Here is a 25,928-nt window from a genome sequence, read left to right on the forward strand (position 1 = left end):
CTTATTGATTCCTTGGCAGTGGCAAGTCTTACCAGCCCTGGAGGAGTGTCAGATCTTTTGAAAATGCTACATTAAACTTCATTTATCCAGCTTCATAAGGATGCAGAAGGGATATTTAATGATATGCACCAGCGCTCAGAAACATTTTTGAAGTTGCATTTAAAAAAAATGACATGTCACAAAGAGAGCTATTAAGCAACTTAAAATGTAACAGTTCAGCAATAGACAATTCATCAACTTCTCTCACAATGGCTTTTCCAACTCAGGCTACTATCATGGGATAGCCAATTATTAAAAGAAACTATAGAAGTCACTGAAATAATGTATTACAAAGAAATGAGACAAATGAACACATATCATATTTTACTCATGGTATAAGCAGACAACTTATGAGCAAAACAACAGAAATATTCCATAAAAACTAATGATATGTAAAATGTAAGCAACAGCCCCCTCCTCCATACACACTCTCACACACACCAAGTACACTCACATTGCTTTCATCTTTTAATCCACTCACATGAGCTTTAAAGTTTTGCATGCCATGCACATAGAAACATAAAATCCATGGGGGCTAACCACTCTGACTTGAATGGCAGTGCTGTAAAAATTGTACAATCAATGGCACATAACGGGTTAATGCTTTGCATTGATAGCATTAGAAATAGATTAGAGTCAAATCAGGATATAATGGTCTATGTAAAATATATCTACACATGATTATGGTCTTCTAATATAGATATAATTTAACACTGCTGGGCAATACATGCTTTTTTTCTAAAAGAGTTCACATTGTTTACAGCCACAGTCATTTTGATGAATTACAGTTACATGTGCAGCAGTTGTCGTGAAACAACAAACATAAAGAAGTGACACACTTGTCATCCAGAGCAATGTATAACCAGGTTCTTGGGTCTTGCTTTTCTTAAATACAGGATTTGTGCACCACTCTGCACTGATGACAGCTTTGTTTGCTATATTTTATAAGGCTTCAGTTCTACTTTTAATGCTCATTATATAGGATGCATGTTGGCACGGCAAGGGCATTAATGATGCTGCTGCATCAATGCAGGAAAATATGCCTGGATGTAGGAAAATACTATATGAAGAACCTGATCTGTCTGCAGAAACTGCTGCATTAATTGCCATATTTTCACAACAGCTGTCATCTGCCCCACTGACTCTTCAGTTCTGATGCCTATGCATATTTCAGTAACTACAGCTGTACTATGTCAGTACCTGGATCATTATTTTGTGATTTTCTGAGGCCTTTAATCTGTATAGCATTGATGGTTACAGGTCTGCTGGAAAGTTTTTTTAAAGAGTAGCGTAACTAGATGCTGGTAGGTCCCAAAGCATATGTGATTTACAGCCCCAAAACCTTGGTAAGTTGACCTTTCTTAAGCAAGATACATTGAAATTGCCCTTTAAATATGGCCATACTGGGCCCCCCTCCAACTGCAGGGTCTGCTTCCTCTGTAGTTACACCCTGGTATGTAGCACATTCACTAGGAATGGATATAATTCCTACTTCATGTTATAATACACATTGCTGATGACAATATTTGACAAAAGTCACATTTTTATATGTAAAATCAGGTTAATTTACTAAATAAGCAACATTGAATAAATACTGAGAGCTGCAAATGTGCGATTACGATAAAGTATAACACAGGCTTCCTAAATTTACCTCCTTTGTCTACTTTGAGAGAATAAAACACACCCCTTATTAGCTACTTTACATGGAAGTCTGAAAAGTCCAATTGTAAGAAAATTGCAAGAAATTATGGATTTAATGAATGTTTTTTCCCCTCCATAGCACACTACCTATTTTTACTAGAATTACCTGGTGATGAGTAAATGCAGGACATTTTTCTTCATGTAAAAATTTGCCAAAATGCATTGGAGAAATTACATTGGGGTTAAGGAGTTTATAGCTGTGCAATAACATATAGATTGCTCTACATTGTTAGAGAAGCTCCTGTTCACTATGCTGCAAAAAAATCATATGGACATTTTCACTGTAGAGAATGCAGCTGTCTCCTTAGTGCAAAGAAGCAGTAGATATGGAAGGTAAGGGTGGATTGGTGTATTGTATTTTATCTATTGAAACAGAACGCATTGGGAGATATTAGTGTAAATTAGCTACTGATGCAATTGTGAAATTTTATGCAAAACTGTACCAGGTGGAAACATTTTCTTAAACCTACTATTCAAGTCCAAAATGTGCGGTAGAGTTTTCATGTATGACTGTAAGAGCTGCTCCTTCAACCATCAAATCCCAACACTTAACATCTGCCAGATGATGCCGGGAATCCCAGCTCTGCAACAGCTGGGTAAAATCCATACAGGTAATGATTCCTGATCCTGAATACATTTCTAATGCCATAGGGCTTATTTCTGTGCAGTGCTGGCTGATCTGCAAAGCCACAAAAGAAGCAGGTACATTTTTGCTTCACAGCAGTAAATGAAAATGACTAAACATAACAATGGCAAAAATGGAATTCAAGCAAACTTTCACTATACCATTCTATATAGTTTAATATCACATATTCACTGATATGGTAACAAAATACAGGACTTTAAACTTAATAAAATTTAGAGAGTACAGACATTGCTGTCTGTAACAATGTTTCAGCTGAACATCACGGAATAGCAGAAAATAATAATAATAATAATAAAAAGCTACTGCTCTGTCACAATGAGAGTGTACATAATTAAAATATATTTTAAATAAATGCAAATGTACAAGGGAAGAGTGTTAGAGTCTAGCCACTGGACCCTTTATAAAAAGACAGATGTAGATATTCTGAAAAATTTCTACTCACATAAACACAAAACAAAAACTGTATCACTCCACATCAAAATATAGAAGGGTAAGTGATTGTTTTCTCTTTCATCTTTGTTTTTGGTCTTTAAAAAACACACAGGCAGGCACTCATTAGCCCTCCACATTTCCAGGGATATTACTGGAAAGACAAGAGCATAATGTATTAACTCTTCAAGCTCTAGGTAAATGGCTGAAATATTTTAGAAAGCTAAAAACAGCAGGGTCAGTTTTTCCAGAGAAACTATCTAGAAGTTAGAATTTATTTATGAATCATTCCGTTTCTACCATAACAGACATTCTTTCAGTGACCCTGCTTGACAGTTACTCATTGAAGCCAGTGTTTTCTGGCAAGACATTACATGATGAAAATGAAAGTGTTAAAACAGAAACTCAGTTTCATCACAATTACTACAGCCTTGTCTCTGGTAACAAGGAGTTGCTATATAGAATGATTTGCTATTTATTGAATAAGTAGAGACAGATATGTAATGGGTCCTCATATTTTTCTGCATCAAGCATCCTGCATTATGTTTTATTCCTCAACTAGCATTACTGTTTGGGGAATGGCAAAATGACTTAGGGAAGAAGGAAAGGTTAACCAATGTACTAATGTGTTGCATAGACTTGTTCTTTTTTGATTGTTGTACATTATTATGTGATGTAAATCAGTGATGCTCATGACAGGACAAACACCACAGTTTGGTATGTTATGTTATGGTATGTTATGGTATGTATATTATATATTTTCAAGTAATTCTTGATAATATATTTTATACAGAGGTTCTGTAGTATCAGGATTCAACATATACAAGCCCCAAATACATTTTATTTAGTACCTAGCTACTAGGCACCCTCTCTTTTATAAAGCGTAGTTGTAAATTTAGTTTTCTTGTATGCATTGCCTACCTGCAAAGATAGGGTGATATCTAGCGATGAGCAAATTATTTTGGCATGGATTTGCAACGAATTTCTGCATTTCACCATTGGCAAATTGTTTGCATAAAAGAAAGGCACGGTTGAATAAAAAAGATGCACAAAAAAGTCACGTGCGTCAAAAAAGCACAAAAATTATGAACAGCACCCACGTTTCGTGAATTCGTGGCAAATCGAAATGGGACAGATTCGCCCATCAATAATAATATATACATAACTGTTTTTGGCAAAGATGTGCCATCTAAAATGCATTGTACAGGCATAAGAAATCAAAAGTGCTGTCCCTTGCTGAAAAATTCACAAAATGGAGCTGCAAAATTGGGAAAAAAAATTTAGCTCATCCCTAGTGCTTGGCAAGAACACCAGCTCAAAACAACAAATTAACAACAATGAAATTGCACAAGATAAGCTTAAAACAAACTTTAAAAAAGTTGAAAAGTGCTTCTAATAAAAAGAAACTCTAGTTTCCTTTATTAAAGTATTCCATTATTGATGTAGTAACCTCTGCTTGTGTGGACATTTTGGTTAGGGGCATTCTGCTGTTTTGCTATTTGTCTATGATTCATTATCTTGTTCCGGTTTTCCCACTTCCTGTCTAAGCTGAGAGCAAGTATGGAGAAGGACAGCCTTACCTGCCATGTTATAAAAATGTACCAAAAGTTACTGTGCTTGACTGCTTCGCCTGCACTAACACAGCAGAATCTACTACTATTCAAGCAGTATATCACAATTAATTATTTGATGAGTGTTGTTTCCTAATCTTCCTATGTGTATGTTTTTCTAAAGATTTTATCATCAGCCCACATATTTTTACAATTTTCGATAAAATATCGAATTGTTTTTTTATGCAAAGCCATCCTTTAGTTATATATGGAGGATAAGATTTGGGTTAAAGTGTTCTGTTACTGCAGAAATAGCTGGATGGCAGAGCAAGATATTTTTAATGTTTCAGTGTGCAAAAATGTGCTATCTATTAAATATGAGAACCTATAGGGCTTTATTTTAAATATGTCTTAAAGAAAATAATTGATGTGTAAGCTTCCAGAGACTAGATATTACATGTATTACCTAGTGGTTACATCTTTACTTTATCTGCAACTATGCTAAAATACCCAGATATTACAGGAAACAAGTTTGTAAACTAAAGGACAAAATGTAGATTTTCAGTTAACATTTTTTGATGGTAACAGCACTGCTTTTTTTGAATAGTGGACATATTGCACCATGGGTGGAATGAAGTTTGAACAAGTAAACAGAAGGAAACAGAGTAATATAATTAGAGAGGAGGGCAATTTGTAGCTGTTTAGTGGGAAGGGAGATAGAGGAACTGAGGGTAGCTCATTAATATTTTTCAGAAATGTTTGCAAAATAGACCATATTCCAGAAATGGCCCAGTAATGTGTCATTATGCCATTAAATGGAAAGAACAGGTTGAAATAACCTGGCGAGTTGGTGCTCCATAAAAGTGTTAGTAACCCACAACCTATACCCATTGAACGGTTTACATCTGCTCTCACCTATAAACAAGTCTGCTAATGATACAGCACTTGAGCAGTTACATAGAAATATTTTTTCTTCAGTGGGCTTATATTACTACATCAATTCAGGATTATTGGACTATAAATAAACACAGTAATATCACATTGATGGAGTGCAATGCAAGTGCAATGCAAAACAGCCATATTACAGTTAATAAAATATTCATAGAACCATAAATCTGCTCATACAGATGAAAACACATGTATTCTTGCCAGTATTTTGCTAAGTGCTAACCATCTTTGATAGGATACATTATGCAACAAAGTGCAATTACACTTAGCTATAATTAAGAACAATTATAGCTTTTATTTCTCTTCTTGTTCTTTTAAAGCACATTTGTAATAAAACTTTTAAAGGTGAAAAATATAATTACATATCCATACAATATTTCAAATAATTACTTGGATTAATTTTTTTTCTTAAACAGTTTGCATTTCATCTGTCAGTTTTGCCATTTATAATCAGCAGAATGTGCATTATGAATATTCCATCATTAACCTTTTTACCTCAATAAATTTGTATAGAAATGAACAGAACTTACTCCAGAAGTTTTTTTTTTTTTTTTTGCAGAGTTTGGTTTCCTTGAAAAGAATCTGTAATGGATTTGCTATTTTTTTTTCCATTAGATTTGAAATCATAGAAAAGTAATTGGTAGAAGGCATGTTGTTGCCAATATATGAAATTCTTCATATTTACACTCATTTTTCTTGCCTGGTTAAACCTTTTCACATGAATTTTTCCAAAAAGCCTTGGGAGTACCCAAGGGTATTCCTGAAGGGGGGGGTGAAATTGTGAGACCAGCATGGATGTCCATGTTCATGCACTCCCTATGCATTAGCATCACAATATGAGATTTCATTTTATTCTTATTGCCTATGTAAACATGCATGATAGTTTAGTTTGCCCTCAGTGTCAGTTTTTCAGGCTCATCACTCCTAAAAGTCCCCTTACTTCTGATAAGATGCATATCATAAGAGGAAATCTTCACAGAGACAAAGGCTATGGTCAAAGAAGAACTAAAACTTTTAGGGCAAGGACACAAAGTGCTATTTAGAAGCAGCTACTTGTCACAGTTACTAAATGCAAGAAAATACCCTGCCAAAGACAATACTGAGAATTGCCTCTGCTAAAACACACAGAGACAATTATCAGTAAATGATCAGTATGGTCTATTTTTGTAGCCGTAAAAAGTAGCTGCTACTAGTAGCTCCATATGTCTTCACCCTTAGTGGTAGTATCCTTTATTATGTGATTAAGGAGAGGCATAGGGGCTGATTTACTAACCCACGAATCCGAATGGGAAAAATTCCGATTGGAAAACGAACATTTTGAGACTTTTTCGTATTTTTTGCGATTTTTTTGTCGCCGTTACAACTTTTTCGTAGCCGTTACGACTTGCATGAAAAGTCGCGACTTTTTCGTAGCCATTACGATTCGCTCGTACATTGTCGCGACTTTTTCGTATTGAGCGCTCGTAAACGTCGGGCAAACTTTCAGACTTTGCATGATTTTGGAAGCCTCCCATAGGACTCAATGGCACTCTGCAGCTTCAACCTGGCCCAAGAAAAGTCACGATACTGAAGCTTGAATGAATCCGAAACTTTTGTACTCGGCGCGAAGGCTACGAAAAAGTTGCAACAATTCGCGCAAGTCATAACGCTACGAAAAAGTTGCAACAATTTGCGAAACAGTCATAACGGCTACGAAAAAGTCGCGACAATTTACGAAAAAATCGCAAAATACCGATCATTACGAAAAAAACACATTCGGACGCCTTCGGACCGTTCGTGGATTAGTAAATCAGCCCCTTAGGGATGCAATAATGTCAGTACATATGCCATCACTGTATCTGCTATTTGATGCATTGAGATGGCCAAGCACACATTAGGCCAAGCACACATTAGGGTGCAGATACAAATATCTTTCTTACAGTAGGGCAGTGCAAATACCTTCTCAAGATATCAGAAATTAAAATTGGGATGATTAAGACTACATTCTATATTTACCCTGGCCATACTCATTCATAACCTGCATAAAATCCCACCAATATTTAGGGTCCACAAACTAACTTTCACACTGAAATGGAAACAGTAGTAAAATATGACCATGTACCTGTGTAACAGTTTTTTATGTGCAAATAAGAATATTGTTTATACATATCAGCTATCCATAACTGAACACTGCAAGTGCTTTATACTGTATTAACAACACTAGAACAGCCACTCGATGATCATCCCTGCTCATGGAAAACAGAATACATTATATGACGGATCTGACTAAGCCTGATCACTATAATTTTTTTCCAATGTACAGTCCAATAAACATCTGCAAAAAAGCATGTCTAAACTTGTTTTGGGCAGAAAATTAAACATTCTTGCATTCCAAAAAATATCACACACCGAAACAAGTAATCATTTACTTGAGCTATCTTACTTTCCCTGTGGAATGAATGTGTATACTTATAAATGTTATGCTTAAGAAGACTGGGCACAGAAGACATAAAATTTTAAGTTGCTTTGGGTGGCAAAGATGACTGGAAAAATTGAACAAATAAAATGCTAATGCCAAACTCTCTTTGTAATGTAAATGTCAGTGATGGGCAGATATAAGAGATACTAAAAAAGTATTCATAAATAATATAATGTTTATTCAAACAAATCTGTTTAGAGAATTTGTGAGAGATGCATGAATACTGTTAAACGTTATTAGTATTTCAAGACACTAGTTTTAGCAAATAGTTATATTAAGCAGATATGTATAAATAGACATTTTTTGTTCTCAATTTGTATGAATTATATTTATTTTATCTCCCATACAACATAAAATGTGGTCTACTAAAGAAATACTTATTACAATACAGTTCACAATTGACACAGGATGCTTCACACAACAATTTTTTATTACAGCATAGGAGGACAATCACATCAAAATCAGGTTGCAGGAACATCAATTCAGAACATATAACTGGCATCCATATAGTTTCAGAGTTTAAACACTTTACCAAATCACTGACCAGCTTCACCCCCAGGAATTTCGCACCACCTTCTGGTCCTAGCAGTATGGTCTTCTCCTTGTACCCCTCTGCCCTACTCCGGATAGGCATTCCCTCTTCCTGCCAAAGGCTCTTCCCCCTGGTCCCTACACTGACTCTCAAATCCTAACAGTGGCTTAGCCATGGCTCTTAAAGCCTTAACTCCTGCTACCCATACAAATTTGCCTTCCTACCTGGAGTACCTAGTACTCCTTAGATGGGAGAGTCTTGCTACCTGATTCTCTGTCGGAAAGCCCCTGACTTGTGTGTGTCTAGCAGTAAAATTACACCAAAATTATCCAAAATAACTACTTTGAACCCATTTCTTACTTGCAATGCGGAATTACCCAAAATTGGGGCAGCTGTTCCCATCCACCCCCTTACATATTAATAAATCTTATAGTCTAAAATTTTGCAAACTGAGCATATAACATTAAGTAATTAGAGTTTTCTGCATTACTATTTCTAAGGTTAATATAGCAACACCAACTTGATGCGCTCAGGCCAAAAACAGGGGTATCTGTGCACTGGAAATCTAGTTTTCTTCAGTCAGAGTATAATAATGGATTATGGCTCTTTTAAACATCTGAACATAGTTGTGTGAAAATATTAAAATTATACATTACATATTCCACGAGTTTTAGAACTATGGTAGGCGAAACCTTCACCTCATTGAAGTGATTGAACTATATTTATCTAGGAGTGTTAACTGCTAAAAATACCAGCTGATAGACTGACAAATAAATAGTTCTGTGTTTATTTTGGCATCTATTCTGCCTGATGATGTGTAGATTTTATAGCAGATAAAGACAGTCACAAAGCTAATTCTTCTATAATTATAAGTGTTCATGTTGCTTCTTTATTACAACATATCAGTGTAACTTTAGTTTTTGGGTGATTGCACTTTCTAGATTTATTTTGCTACATTCAAATGATTAATCAGGCAGATAGTGCACATTTTCTAAAGATGGGTTTGTAAATATAATTTATAGTTCTCTTGAATTGGATAGAATATATGCTTGGGAAGAAATTGGGGCTCATTCACAAGGTGGCAAAGGTTTAATATTTACAGAAAAATGTGATGTTTATTTTTTTCAGTTATGTTTTTATCCTCTGAATGTGCTGTTCACTAAAATAGAAATTTTCAAAATGTGAACCCGGCTTGTTCCCAAAACATAATTTAGAATTAATCCTGCTTTGACATTTGATACTGGAAGGTGCTAGGAGATTTTTTTTTTTGACATTTCTAATAAAAAAGATAGCATTTGATTTGCTCTGGTTAGATGAAGACAATTAAAGGTGAAAAATGGCTGTAACACTAACATCTACATCCCCCATTATCCTAATTTTGGTATTTATGTTTTAGCTTGGTAAGAAAAGCCAATGAGCCTTGGTAAGAAAAAAAAAAAAAAAAAAGCGCTATTTTGAAGCATTTATTAAAATAAACTACATTTATAGTAATAGTATTTATTATAAATATATATATATAAAACATAGCATTTATTATAGTATCCATATAAAAGCATACGTCCGATGCAAAGTAATAGCAAAGCAGATACTTAACAAGCAAGTAAGCCACTTTCACGCGACGTTTCGGGAGTATGGCAGTCCATTTTTCAAGCGTCTCACCATGGCTCTCACATAGCATGTGGCATACATCCGTTTGAAAACCAGATATAATTTAAAAACCAGAAGTGATGTGTCGAGTCACCATGGAGACAGGATGCAAATTACACCTACACAGGAGAGTCAGCACTCCACTTCGGCTATAAGGGCAATACAATAGAGGAAAACAATTGAATTATATAAATTAAGATACAAAGGAACTCTCAAATATAGCATATCAAGAAAGATTCGGCAAGGCATATAACCAACATATAACCAACGATACCCGTTCCTGTCTTAAGTCTACTAATTGACCTGAATTGGTACCCGCTCCTGCCTCGAATTACGGCTCTCGCCGCTCATGATTACAGGACAATACCAGCTTTCTTGTGTAAGTTTGCTGCATGAGCCTACTGGTGAGGAGATGTGTTCCCCCAGCCCGTGCCCTACTAGCCACATAGCCCGCCTGCCACTTATCAAGGATAGGGAGTGCCTGCGCCCTACACTTGACCCTAATAATGCTGCCACTGTGTATTCTGTTTCATGTGCTGTCCCTGGTGGATACCCGTTTCTTTTTCATGTCGGGGTCCGTCACTACGGTGTTCGCGTTACACTTATGCTACTTACCTCTCCTTGTGATGAGCTGCTCGTACGTCCTTGATTCTGACACTTATTTGACGTCTTTTTTACCTATGTATGTGGTTATATTTCTTATTGTATTTTATTCTATGTTATGTTGACTTTATTATTTGTTCTTTGTTCGTTGATTTTCGTTCAGTATTTTTTTGCTGTGCTTATACCTGATACCAACCCCTGTGTTTACGCTTGATCAGTATTGTTTGGTTTCGGCTGACAACTATGATGCGTATTTCCAGATATGTTAATGTCCATTCATTTTTGTTTCGTTTCATTACCATGTCCACATCAGTATTTTACATATATTGAGTGGGTGGGATTATGGGTGTTATGTATTGCACACGTCATGCACTGTGTTTCACCTCTTTGTTTGAATTTCCCGCCTAACACGGTATTTATGGCTGTTTTGTATTGGTTGCTTCAACTTTGACAAAGGCTGGTGTATCAGCCGAAACGTTAGTTCACTCTTCTGGCAATAAATAATTTGTTATCTTCATAAGACCTGTGAGTGCGGCTTCCGAGTGCTTTTCCTGTACACTTTTGCTGAATGCTGCACCCAGGCGATTTGAACTTTTTGTTTCGTGAGTGCCGGTAGCCTCGTTATTGCTATATATATGTGTATATGTGTATGTATGCACTCAGAGGATTTCCTCTTCATAGTGATATATACAAAATGAGACAAAATGAAATAAAAGAAAAATGAAAAAACTATGAACTACAAAAAAAAAGGTGTAAGTCAAAATCTCAGTTTAACCCCATGGGGGCCGATGAGTTAAGGCAATGTATCCATTGCAATTCAGTTCTTTTCAAACATTGGATCTGGTCACACCCTCTTTTTAAGGGTGGGATATGTTGTATAACTCAAAACCTCAGATCTTCAAAGTTGTGTCCCATCTCCAGACAATGTCTGGAGACAGGAAGAGCCCTGTTTCCAGTATTAACTGTAGATCTATGTTGTGAAAACCTATCCCTAACTTTTTGGGTGGTTTCACCAATATAAATAAGATTACATGTACACACCACCATGTAAACCACAAAAATAGTGTCACATGTGTTGTGTCCATGGATTTCGCCTGTATGGGGATTATTACCTACCATACCAGTACTTACCATAACAAAACAACATTGTGAACAGCCCTTACCTTTATACATACCCTCCCTTGGTGGCCCTAGGAAGGTGAATTTCTTAGGAATGGAAGGGACCTCCGCTCTTACTAATCTACTACCAATCATTCCTCCCCTTTGATACAACATCATAGGGGGCTGCTGGAAAACTGTAACTGTGGGATATGATTCCCTAAGTAGATGCCAATGTTTATTCAAAACAGATCGCAACCGACTACTATGTGTATGATACTGTGAGACAAATGTAACTCATTGCCTTTTCTCTCATACAGTATGTTTATTCATGGTCTTATGTCCACAAACTTTAGAAAGACTCTCCTTCAGAACCTGTTTCGGATAACCCCTGTTAAGGAGTTTCCTTTCCATCTTACCCAGATCTTCTGTAGTTACATTTTGATCATTGGCTATCCTGCATACCCGAGAAAACTGGCTAATGGGAATCCATTTTTTAACTGCCCTTGGACGAAAACTATCAAATTTAAGTAACTGATTACGATCAGTGGGTTTCATGTATATACGTGTAAGGAATCCATGTTGGTTTATAGCTACCTCTACATCTAGAAATACTATCTTTTGAAGATCCGCTGTCATAGTGAATTTAATATCCCGGTGGGCATTGTTAATCTGATCACAGAAGACGGACAGGGATTCCAGGTCACCCCGCCAAAGGAGGAACACGTCATCGATGTACCTCCACCATGCACAACAATGCCTGGTGAAGAGCACATTACGATAGACATGCTCCTCCTCAAACCAACTCATATATATAATATGATGTAGAAAAGAGTATTTTTTTTTCATTGACTGAACTCAACCAATGTATCTCAGCACTCTAATCAGGTCTAAAGCCCTTTGATATTTAGTTTAAAAGCACTTGAGCCTAGGTTATGGACAGAACATCCAGTGCTAAGTGCAAAGCGCAGCACCAGTGGGTACAACACTTCCTCATTCTTATTGTCCTGTCACCTTATTACTGACTTAAGTTTCCCCTGCCCACCATCATAAAATCATCACTGCAAATTGCACTCAGCAAGAAGCACAGGGATCTATAAAAGTTTAGGTCCAGGACATAAAGTGTGAAAAACATGGTGGCCGATTGTGCCCGATGTTTGCACTATGCACCCAACTTTGCACTTAGTAAATTACCCATTTAGTGCATGCATATGAACACATCACAGAAGTTAGTTGCCCAAACAGTGTTGAATTAATAGAAGCATTGTAGAAATATTGTAAATGACATGGAAATTTATATGCAGTCCTATGATCTGACTTGCTTAACCAGCTATTTTTTTTTAACAAAGCCGCAATTCAACAAAAAGAAACTAGTTTTGACTTTTTGGAAAGCATGTCCAGTACTTTTTTAATATAAGCATCCTCTAAGGTCAGTTCCCACTTCTAGGCTTAAGTTCAAGTTGTTTAATGGCATGGCACTTTATTGTGATTTGACTTCATAAATCATTTTACATCATTTGTCCAAAAATACTATAAAATATGGAATGTCTTGCTATTGACAAGAAATAATCTCAGCAGTTGAAATTATATCATATTTATTAAAGAACAACAGAATGTATTTTAGAAATACAACTGACCTGAATTCATCCCTATAGAAAAAGAAGGCTAACATAAGTGATTATTTTATCAACCAGTAACCATTATGACCACTTGGAAAAAATTTTCAATTGTTGGTAAATTTTCCCCTTAATATTAAAAGTATGCTTATGTTTCCATTGTATTTCACATGTATTGTTTTTGTTTATGAAAGTCTCACTCACAACCTTAAAAGATAATAAAGTGATATTCTGGGGGGGGGGGGGGGGGGGGGTGCCAGTGTGTTAGGCAGTCATCTCTGTGAATATAGTTGCTATCTGTATGCTGAAAAATGCACTGGCCCAGGGTTAATCTTTGTCCCCTTTGTAGACATCAAGGCAGTATACTTAGTATTTTAGTAAATGAGAGCAGGATTTTTGTAACTTGGATCCATGTATTTTAGAGATTTTGGTAGGATGGTTTTCCAAATAATAGATTACATTCTTTTAGAATTAGTTAGTTTATAGGTAATTTTTTGTTAATGCTTTGAACTGAATTTTCTATCCTGTACTAAATAAATGCAGATTTCTGAGGTTATATATTATTGTTGCATTTATCTAATGCTATACTATTGCAGGACTTTGTAAAGAAAAAAAATATTCTATTATTATTAATATATATTCTATATTGTTTGGAAGAAATATGAAAAAGATGTACATTTACCAAAAACTAAAATGCTTATTAATATTATAAAGTGCGCAGTGATATGTTTTTCTTAAATTTTTTCTTTAATGAGTATGGCAGTCTGAATGTGATATGAATCTTTATTCTCAAAAAGGAAGAAAACAAAATTTTCAACTAACTAGTTCCAGTGAGGTATGTTATTTCCAGAAATTCCCTGTGGCTTTACAATTTACACCAAACAATAAAATAAATACATAATATGTATATAATCTGCAGCCTTTTCCAACCTTAAAGACAATACTGATTGATGCATCGGATCACACTTGGGGCTTAAGCCAATTCGGTTCTCTATCTGACTCGTCTTTTCCCTCCAACTTCTCACATTTGCTGTCATACTGCCTTTAGAAAATATGTTTTAACCCTCTTTGATATTGTAAACAGTTCTCATGATTTGGCACTTCAGCAGAGGATAAATAGTTTATTTCCTGCTTTGTTTTGCTTTTGTTAATGCAAAAAAAACAAAAACAAAAACAAAACTTTGATTGTGAGGATATAATATAATCGTGTGATAATAAATTGTGTTGATTTATTTACGACTGGACATTTTCAGCAATTGCAAAAAAATGATGTTGAATAGCTAAAGGTATGATGCGAAGAGATAAATGACAATATAATATCTTATTTTACTTCATATCAAATGTGTAATGAAAAGCATGACTGGAAAATAACGAATTACAAAGCAGACAAAGCATTCTATTCACTATTTTAGGGGATTTTTCCAAAGTATACAATGGAGAAATGGTGTACAAAGTGGTGTATTTGCAATATAAAGTGTATTTCTACTAATGTGTGGTTTTACAAGATCCCTGAAATCATTAATTAAAAAGAATGGGTTGTAATCTTTAGAAATGTCTATATTTTTATTTCCTCTTTTTGACACTTTTGTTAAGAAGCGTTGTTCAATATAATACTTCCATTTAACATTATTATGCAACAGAAAGTAAAAAATAATGATTAGAATATCATTCAGTTTCAAAAAAAGAATACAACTTTTCATCATGGTTGCATCACTTAAATTGTATTTTATAATATGACAAAATTAGCTATGGGAGAAGATGATAGATAGGCTTATTGCTTCTAAAAGATCTATTTAACTATGATTTATGATATATTATTTTTGTTACAATATGGATATCTTTTTAAATTGATAAAATATTTTATGTTTTTGTAAAACAAACAGAAATGGATCCCATGAGAGAGACAGAGTGACTTACAGAATGTCATATAAAATTGTCACTGGGCCATCAATTCTAATATCCAACTTCAATGACTAAAGTCACAAATCACATACTGTAGCAACAGCCGAATATTTTTACTTCAGTGGAACCTTTGCTCATAAGCACATTAGAGAAGTAGAAAAGGTTTGTCTGGAAATATTTGAAACATGGCCTGTCATACTTTTCTATCTAGATCAACAGAAAGAAAACAAACAAAAAAAAAAGACAAAAATAAGTAGGAAAATATGTCAGGCAGGAGATCAAGTTTATGCATTGATTTGTACAGTAGGACCTACCTAAAGTCAAAACATATCTTGCTACTTAATGAGCACATTCACTTTTCCATAATTTTAATTTTAGAATAACAGTTTGCCATTTATATGTGGTCCATAAATTTGTAAAAATAGTTTCACTCAATTGCGACCAAGGGAATGCTAGGCTATCTATCATGGTTTGTAACCAGGGTACAAAAAATGGGCCCCTAAACTTTTTTTGGTTCTGATAGCATACAATAATACATGTAGCTCTCTAAGGGGCCAATTCACTAAAGGTCGATAAAACGAGTGCTATTTATAGCATGCATTAAATTTTTATCACTTCTTAATGCTTGATTAACTTAATGGACACTAGTCATAATTAAGAAGCGATGTTCTTTGCGTTATTTATCTCGCGATGACATTTTCAAGCGACATATTATGCAGCGCACAATATTTTACACAGCGCACGATATATTACTTTCTGAAAACTACCGTTCTGAAAATCACCATTTCCCTGAAAACTGGAGGATGCATCACTCTAGGGCCAACACATACTTGAAAAAATCCGACTGCAAACTCCATGTTGTGTTGCCAAAAGCTCCCGAACCGCAATTTACTTTAAGTACCGCCTGCCCCAAGTAGGTGTTAATGTTCGCACATAATATTTTGCACGTTAAATGCTTCATATGTGTTTGTGAATCATGCATTAGTACTATTTCTATTCGCTAATTAACACAATGTGTTAGAAATAACGCTTTGCAATGATGTTTTTTTGCGCATGCGATATGCAGATTAACGCATGCAAAATTACTTTGATGAATCGGTACTTATTTATATATGATAAGCGTTATCGACCTTTAGTGAATCGGCCCGTAAATGTGCTATAATGACTTTTAAATCAATTATGGTTCATAATATCTTAAAAGTTATATTACCATATCATAGATAATTAAAATATATTTTATTAAAAATTAGTGATGAGCGAATCGGCGAAAATGTTGCGCGTCAAAAAAAAATTGTTGCCAACGGCTATTCTTTTGTTGCGCGGTTATTCTTTTGATGCGAGCAACAATTTTTGGACGTGCGGCAAATTTTTGCATCCGTTTCACAAAACAACCCGCCAATAGCGAAACAGCAAATCCATGCCTGGCGAAACATTTCGCCCATCACTATTAAAAATAAGTATTCCACATAAATTGTTCATTATTCATATTCTCTGTCCCAGTGGAACTCATCATTTAGCTTCCCTGTCACATTCACAAAACACAATAAGGGAAAATTGTATCATACTTAAAGTGATTTTCCTTTCCTGGGATTACTCCATATCAGCACTATCTAGGATATCCCCTTCCCCGTGCCCCATCAGAAGGATCTACCTTAAAGCTTTAAAAGTCACCCCACCCCCTCTATGGCATCTTTGTTACAAGCTTTAAGACTACCATTGTATAAGAGATGGGAACGTGCAGCTTTGGAGTACTCCCAGGAAAGGAAAAACACGGTAAGTATGATACAATTTTCCCTTTTCCCTGGTCCTACTCCATATCAGCACTATCCGGGACATAGCAAGCTATGTCCAGTTGGGAGGGAAACTAGACTCTGGCAGACTTCTGGATGATACTGCATGAAGGAAGAACTGTAGGCAGAAACTCTGTGAGCCCTGTCAGACATTCATTAGCCCTACATGTGCTTATGCTGACCTCTTGACCGCTAGTAGCACTCTATCTCATAATGATCTTAAAAGGTTGCTATCATGCTGAGGTGACATACCCTAAATGTTGTGCTATCTACTGACCCATTATGATAACCATTTCTGAGGATGACTGGCATAAGATGAGGCAAGCAGGGCAACCCATGCCTTTATTATACCTTGTTCTCTGAGCATGCCAAGCAGAAAACATGAATGTCCATGCCACTACACTAATATGACCTGGACGGGAAGGCATACTCATAGCCACTATTGCGCTAAACAAATATATAGCATGGGAACAGGAAGATATAATCCTAGCCAATAGGGATGTAGCGAACCTCAAAAAAAGAACTTACGCCAAAAAGTGCGAATATTCGCGAACTTTGCGAACCCCATAGACTTCAATGGGAAGGCGAACTTTAAAACCTAGAAAAGCCATTTCTGGCCAGAAAACTGATTTTAAAGTTGTTTAAAGGGTGCCACGACCTGGACAGTGGCATGCAGGAGGGGGATCAAGGGCAAAAATTTCTCTGAAAAATACTTTGTTGACACATCGTTGCGTAAAACCGCAAAGGCAGCTGGCAGACCTAGCGGAAATACGCAGTGTTTTTTGCTATTTCGCACTATTACCACCATGGAAACGGGATTTGCTGAAAAACGCCATGTGTGGCTTGTGCTGCGTTTTTAGGCTGAGAAAAAACGCAGCGGAAAAACGCCACGCGAACCCAAATTGCGAACATACACGAAAAGTTCGCAAACTTGTGAACACCCGATGTTCACGCGAATTAGTTCGCCGGCGAACAGTTCACTACATCTCTACTAGCCAATGTAGACAACTGGGCAGGAACAAGGAATGCCTATCAAGTATGAGCTAAGGTTGGAGCTTCTACAGCTTAGTTGTGTAAGCCCTGTATCCTGACCAGTCTGATGGAAACCAAAACATCTTGTTTCAAGCGTCCCAGCTGGAGACACCCCCACCCAAGGGACAATACTTCAGGGCAAGTAATTAACTGTTGCGCAGGCAATAACTGGGCCCTAGGCAGGAAGATGTAGGCAAAACTTATCTCTAAGGACTATGATGGCACAGTCCATAAGTTAAAAGCATATAGTAAGTCATACCCAAGCAGTGTGAATGTGATGCTGAGATACATCCCTTACAGATACCCTCGGGAGATGAGGTCATACAGTGCCATAAACCCTGCAACCAGAACAGTAACAGAAAACAAATACACGTCCTTTTGGGGGAACTAGGTATGGAATGACAGCTACCCCAGATTTGGAATCCAGGAGAACTTTTATATATTCCCAAGTCCTGTAGCATGTATACAATATGCCTTAACAGCTGTAATCCTGCAGCCAATTCAATGCAAGGGTTGGACCCCCTGAACGCAATAGAAGTGACAACGATAGTTTAGCAAGGTTAATGCATAAAGCCTATTTAATGGCTGCTTGCTGGGTAACAAGCACTTAAACCCTTGTCAGCAGCAAACACAGCATAGCTTCAAGCATCTGACTGTGAAGCTATTCTTAAGGCAGAGGAGATACCCAGTAACCTAATTAAGATATAATGTACATGCCATCTTATTACCCTGCTTGAGCTACTGTGTTCCACCAGGTGCCATGAGATTAGCTTCAACCTGCCAGCCTTTAGGTCTCAAAAGAGGTGATACCAACAAGTGTAATGGCACCTTTCAAAAAGCCTGTGTTATACAGAGATTCAATGTCGGACTGGCCCACCAGGATACCAGGAAAACTCCCAGTGGGACCAGGTGTAAGTGGGCCCTCCTGCTCCTGACCATTTGGCCTGTTTCATGGTCATTCCCTATTTCTGAATGGGAAGGAAGAGGAGAAATAGATGGAAGAATATATGCTAGCATGTAAATAGAAGAGACTAGGAGAATAAAGAAGTTGGGTGAGGAAAGGAGGAAAATTAGTTTGGAATGCAAGTCTAGGGTTTAAGGTTTTCCGGTGGGCCCCTGGGTTCCAAGTCCGACGCTGCAGAGATTAGAGAACATACTGATGGGTTTGCTTTAAACCTGTCATGGAGCCAGCCCTTGATTCAACTCAAGAAATGTTTTCAGACTTACCTACCATGTAGATAAAACTCATAAGAGTAGAACACACAAGTCAGATGCTGTTTACCAAGTGTGTATACTACTAAAGTGATGACTCCCTGCAGCACAGAGGAAAGCATGTTGCTGGGCTCCAGAATATCTGCAAACTCAGAGGAATGTTTATCTGGCAGCATATTATGAATCCTGGTTTACACCAGGCTCAAAAATTACTGCATGCGTAGTGGCCTACAGCATGTGAGCCTAATCCCTTTGGTTCAGCTGTAGTTATAAGCATGATGCATTCGACTTGCATACCACAGGGCCCAATGAAACTTGCAGCTGGCTATAGCTTGGCCTTAAATGTACTCCAAAAAGACCTACAAAACCCTGAACTGGTAACAGCTTATGAAGCTTAGCAATAATAGGACACAGTGAACCATGAATTGTGCTGCAACTTTAGGCATGCTAATAGCACAGATTTAGAAATGCTAGAGACAGTACTTGGTTTGGGCTGCAAATTCATAACATGCACATTGCCCAGTACAGCAAACATTCAGTCAGCTAAATCTTTAGGTATGTACTGCCCAAATTGTTACCAGCCACTGGTTGCTGCAGAAACTAATGAATATTATCTGGTACCTAGACATTTGCAGTTTAAGAATGCATAATACAAAGTTCTGAATCACCTCAGAACAAATAAATAAAATCCACTGGTGAGTATTGTACAGAGAACATACAAGTATTGCAACACTTAAAAGTGACAGTGCCCATGCATAGCCTGAATGATAACTACATGACAATACACTATAACATTTCTATAAGCAGATGAATACTAATCCCAAATCAAATAATTGTGTTCATTTGTGGGAAGCAACACAAGTCTGGTCTGGGGTCCCCAATTGTTGCTGGCTAACAAAGTAAGGACTACAGTCCTCTGCAAGTTTGGTACAAACACCGCTTTAAAGTAATCAGAAAAAAGGGCTTCTTATGAATATCGCTTCTTATGAAACCAGCAAACAGAATCAGTATACAGAACATTACCTTCCCAGCCCATGGTGCTATACTCTGGAAACTCAGGACTGGAATGAGAGTCACAACACCTTGGGCTAATTACATAATTACATTCAGCAGAGGTTGCTCCGGTTACGCCAACATTAGCCTGTAGGGTTACACTACATACTCTTATGCTGATGCCAAACTGGCGTATTATCGGCTTGCAGGCACAAGGTAGGGTAAATCTACAGTAGCGGGGCGTATTCTCGGCAAACGTTTTTCGGCTTGCCGAGAATACGCCCATGTGGCATCAGCCATAGGCTAATGCCACACTTGTAGCGTATGACGTACAGTATATTAAATAGTGCCATACGCTCCTAGCTGTGCCTGCACCTGAATGAATGGAATACGCTCAGGTTCAGGAACTTTTAGTCGATATCCGCCGAAGATATGAAGTCTTGCATTTTTTGGCAGATATCAGCTACATGTGCCTGCACCCGAGCGTATTCCATTCATTCAGGTGTAGGAACATGGTAGAATAAATTCACAGCAGTGGGGCATATACTCAGCAATCATTTTCCGGCTTGACGAGACTACGCCCGTGTGGCATTAGCCTTATGCAGCATATTAAACATAATCCAGGCTGCTACTAACCAGGCACCTGAACAACTTCATATCTAATGCAGCAAATACAATCTGGCTACAACAGCGATGGCACATATACATACACATAATTATACACAGCTAATGCAGGTGCAGACCTCAAGTGAAGGATTTAGTGCAGCAGCAGCCATAACACAAAACTGGTGCAACTTTCTGGAAAGCTCAGCTGGAGTGTAGCTGATCATGTGATCACATTCACCTGAGGCTATTCAGAAATGCATCTTATTAGCCAGTTCTTAGAGGTAACTACACAACAGTGCCCTAGTAATCTAGGCAGCTGAAAGGAGTTAATGCATTACCCAGTGTAGCAGCAAGTAGCCATAACAAAGGACTGCTGCAATCTCTGGAAAGCTCAGGTAGAGTGTAGATGAACACATTCACATTCACCTAAGGCTACTCAGGAATGCATCTCATTAGGCAGTTCCCAAGGTTACTACATGACTCTGCCCTAGGAACTGTAACACAATGCAGAGCAACTGAAAAGTTCAATGAATTACCCAATCTTTCTGCAAACAACCATAATATAGGACTGGCAAACTAACCCATCTGTAGCACATCATGCCAGCCCAATGTTTAAAGACAGTGCAGTGTCAGTGACCCCTTTTTTTTTTTTTTTTTTTAATACCACTTAATACACAACCTAAGGAAAGACTCTGAGAGGGAGGCGGTTGGCTCCGAACTCTGGCTCCATTCAAAAAAATCTCTCCACATACTGGAACAAAAATGGAATGTAGAGACTCAGGCCACTAACTAAATGCTGTGGAATGCTAACTTCCACCTCCCTCGTCCATCCCAAAAATATGAAGCGTGCCGGGTCACACACCATTGCCACCAGACACTCACGGCCCAGGAGGGCATACGGATGGGGGGGACTAGCAGTTGCCACTGTATGCCATTATGACAAACTAGAAAGGTACATGGGATCAAGTATACCAAACAGCATTGTCCTACCTAATCAAGCAAAACAGCATTGAAGATCCCAAGATATGAGGAAATGTGCAGGGGAAAATATCTCATTGATCAAAAAACCCCAGTCCCTAGGTGCCATTTCCAGCCACGTAATGCTTTCCCAAGGCTAAAAAGCAAACAATGTTGCTTCAAATGGAGCAAAGAAAGCAGAAAAAAAGAAGCCATAGATGAGGTGGGGGTGGCTTTTAAAGTATGCTGCAAAGGGGAAGAAGCACACCAGTGTGTCGGCAATGCCTTTAAATCATTTATTTGCAGAAATGAACAGCACAAGCTTTTGGGGGTGATCCCTTCTTCAGGTGAAATGGGTGGCTTTTAAAGCTTTGGGGAGGATCCTTCTGATGGGGCATGGGGCCAAAAACGCGGAAATTTGCCACAAATCCATGCCTGCCTAAAAATTCTGATCATCCCTATTCACAATCTCTTAGTCCAGTTGCTTTTACAGTACATTAATCCCAACTAAATGCTGTAATTCAGAAAGCTCTTATTGTACAATGCAAAGTACAAAAATAACCGTTTGTACTTACAATGGTCATATTAACAATAATGCAGAAAACCCTTTTTAATATATGTAAAGAGGGTCTGGATGTGGGAAAAAGAAAATGAGAGGCACACAAAAATAAACTTTTCTTGATTCTGTTTTAGACAAGGCATATAAGGAGGAGGCAAAATATGTTTTAGTTGTCTATGAAGGCTTTCATTCATCCAGGTTATGCTATGTCTAGTAGAAGTGAATCTAGAGCAACTAGACTTGCTGAGTTTTCATTAAATATGTATTACTAGACTGTGGGGCCCTTTCATAAAAGTACGATTGCTTACGCATGAGAAAAATTCGTAATTTTCCAGTCTTTAGATCTTTTCGTACTGACCATGATAATATCGTAAAAATTATCAACATTTTTGCAGTTTCCATAAATTTGCACGAAAAATTAGTATTTTTCGCAATGACTATGAACATTTCGGAATTCATTCAAGCTTTGGTATGGTGACCAGGTTGGGGCTGCAGAGTGCCATTGAGTCCTATGGAAGGCTTCCAAAATCATGCATTGAAGTTCCAAAGTCAGAAAGGTTTTCGCACTGTTTACGATTGTTCAGATAAGAAAATTTCGTAACTTTTGTATCGCAACCACAATATTGTTGTACAAGCATTACACAAATTTTTGCACAATTTACACACATCACAAAATATTGTGGTTACTAAAAAATTTTTCCAGTCTTTTTCCAATCTTTTTTTTTTTTTTCTATATACAATATACTATGTAAAATGGAGTTCAATTTATAGCGGGTTTTGCCGTATGCGGTAGCCCAGTATGCTCTCACACTCCAGTACTGTATGTAAGCACTTTATTACATGATTAGCCATATATGTGAGACAGAGCTTTGCTTATAGACTGACTCATGGTATTTGTATTTCTTAACTGATATAGTATGTGCGCAACAATTGGCATTCTATTCTAACAATTGTTATTTTGGAATATTTTTTTTTTTTACTCAAATAAAAAGTTACTGGTTTTATAAAATATAGGACATAATTGAATTTGCTTTATCATAGCTTTAACACTATGGGGCTGATTTATCCGTGTTCAAATTCAAATTTTTGGTGCAATTCATAATTTTTTGTTCAAGTAGAAGTCAATGGGAGTTGTCCAATTAAAATATCAGTGGTTTAATTCTATTGTTTTTTTTAATGCCACACATGCAAGTATTGTATGTTTTAGAGTTTATTTAAATTAGAATTGTTTTTCTTTTTAAATCACAAATTCAAATTTTGATAAATAGGCCTCCAAGTGCATTTTGTAGATACGATATAGTAAGATTTTTTCTTTTGCTTTGTTTATGTATGTAAGGCTTCAGTTCATTTCTAAAAAAAACCAAAATGAAACGAGTGAATGTTTATGGTTGTAAACACAAACAACAAAACCATTCATTGTTTGTGATAGGCTTTATTTTACACTATTTAGCATATTTACAATAATTATTACATTGCATTTATTGCATTAAATGAGCATTGAATTATATGTACAGCCAGAAAACCAGTCTAACAGAGAAAACAAGTCATGTTGCTCCATTAATTTTTAATGAGATGAAGAGCCACCAATGTTTCAATAAACTGGGAAAATAAACAAAGTTGTTAGAGACAATTCCCGTTGATGTCTATATACACTCACCAGCTTTTACTTGCTTGTTTTCGACTATTCGAGGTTTAAAAAAAACAAACAGTACTCGTGCATATTTATGTTTGCAGTTTTTTCACTTGGAAAAATAATAGAGGAAAAATGCCAGCTCATTTATTGATCGGCCCCATAGTGTTCTGCAGGTCCTGACTGAATTTGTTAAATATTTGGAAATAAAGTTTTTTAAACAGCTTTGTGCAGCTTTATTCAATTTTACTCTATTGGACTGCGAATCCAGATAAGCTTGCACATCTTCTCTGCACGGTTTCTGGAATTAAGAATCAAGGAAGCATCGAGTGGCATGGTTGAAGTAGTCTTAATGTAAATGTGAACTGACTCCATATCTTTAATGCACTGCAATAGAATTATGACGTATAATGTTTATTGTTGTTGCTTTTATGACATATGGACAATACATTGGAAAAAAGAATATTAAAAGTTTCTGGCTATAAAAAATAAAGAGCAATATTGAATACACTCTATCATAGTTTTATTGCGATTTATTATCGCTAAGTAAATGTTGTGCATATATTAATTTAGCAATGGTTATGTATGTAAGGCTTCAGTTCATTATAAACAGAAACCAAAATAAAATGAGTAAATGTTTATGGCAATAACAACAAACAGCAAACATTTCTTTGTTTGTGATAACCTTTATTTTTTTTTTTATGCTATTGCACATTAATAAAGAAAACCGTTTTTGCTAATTTTTTGTTTACATCTGGAAAAACTTCTTCCTGAGAACTATATTGCATTTTAGAATTAGCTATCAGGGATCCTGCTGGGCTTAATATGGGAAGTGATTTTTAATGATTTAATTTCTATTTATTTATTTTAATCTCATTCACAAGCTCTATCAAGCTGCCTATTTTTACTACTTTTTAAATTATTAAATATAAGATAATAATAATCTTAATAGAGTTAAAGTAACAGTTTACAGTGTACAGTATACTGTTTCAATTTAAAAAAAAAAAATCTATATTTTTCTTTTTGCCAATATAAAGTGCTAATTTGGAAGCTGGGCTATGTTCACTGAATTCACCTCCCCCTTCCTTTATAAACAAGCCAATTTGTTGAGAACTCCCTATCTACCTTTAAACAGACATCTCAATTCTCTAAGAAGCACCCTTTAGCAGCTTATTATCAGGGGCTTCTCAGTGGTCTGGTAATTTGTTTTAGCAGCTCCTCTACAGAAAGTGCTAAACTCCATATTCCTGTTTAGTGCCAGGAAAACAGCGAATGCCGAAAAGAGGTGTATATGTTCCATGTTGCTTTTTAAATGTTTGAATGGATTTTAACTGTATGTATAAACATGATTTCACTGTTTTATTGTGTTAAGTAATGATTAATTCTACTATATGTTTTCTATTTTTAGCAATACACATTTACTGTTTGTTGCTCGTTCTTTATAATTACACTTCCACTCATTACAACCGTGGCTATAAAATTATGTAGGACATGTGACCATTTTAATACTGGATATAAAAGGTTAAAATGGTCACATATCCTACCTAATAAAATAAATAAATTTAAATTAAAAATGACAGCTGCTGCCATAATAAAATTATTAGAAGATCTAACCACTGTTTTTGGACAGATTTCCTTTATGACATTTGCTTGTGTCACTATGTGGGTCAAACCTTTCTTAAAGCCCCTCTATTTGACTTTTATAACTAGGGTATTCTTGAGGTCATTGCTGTGAATCAGGGAGTGCAAGCTATAGTAATAGTAATGTTTACAAGGATATCACAAGGAAATGTGTCAAACAGCATTAAAATGCAGACTGGTTGAGTAATACATATCTGCCAGCTGGCCTCAGCCTATTTATATTTGGAGAAAGTCTTCATAAAAACAATGCATCTCTATCATCTGAAGAAATGGTTCCAGATATATTGACTTCACTTCCATCTATAATTAGTTTTATTGTGCTGGGTTTCAAGGTCTATT

The sequence above is a fragment of the Xenopus tropicalis genome, chromosome 3, assembly GCF_000004195.4.
Source record: "Xenopus tropicalis strain Nigerian chromosome 3, UCB_Xtro_10.0, whole genome shotgun sequence".
Classification (NCBI taxonomy): Eukaryota; Metazoa; Chordata; class Amphibia; order Anura; family Pipidae; genus Xenopus; species Xenopus tropicalis.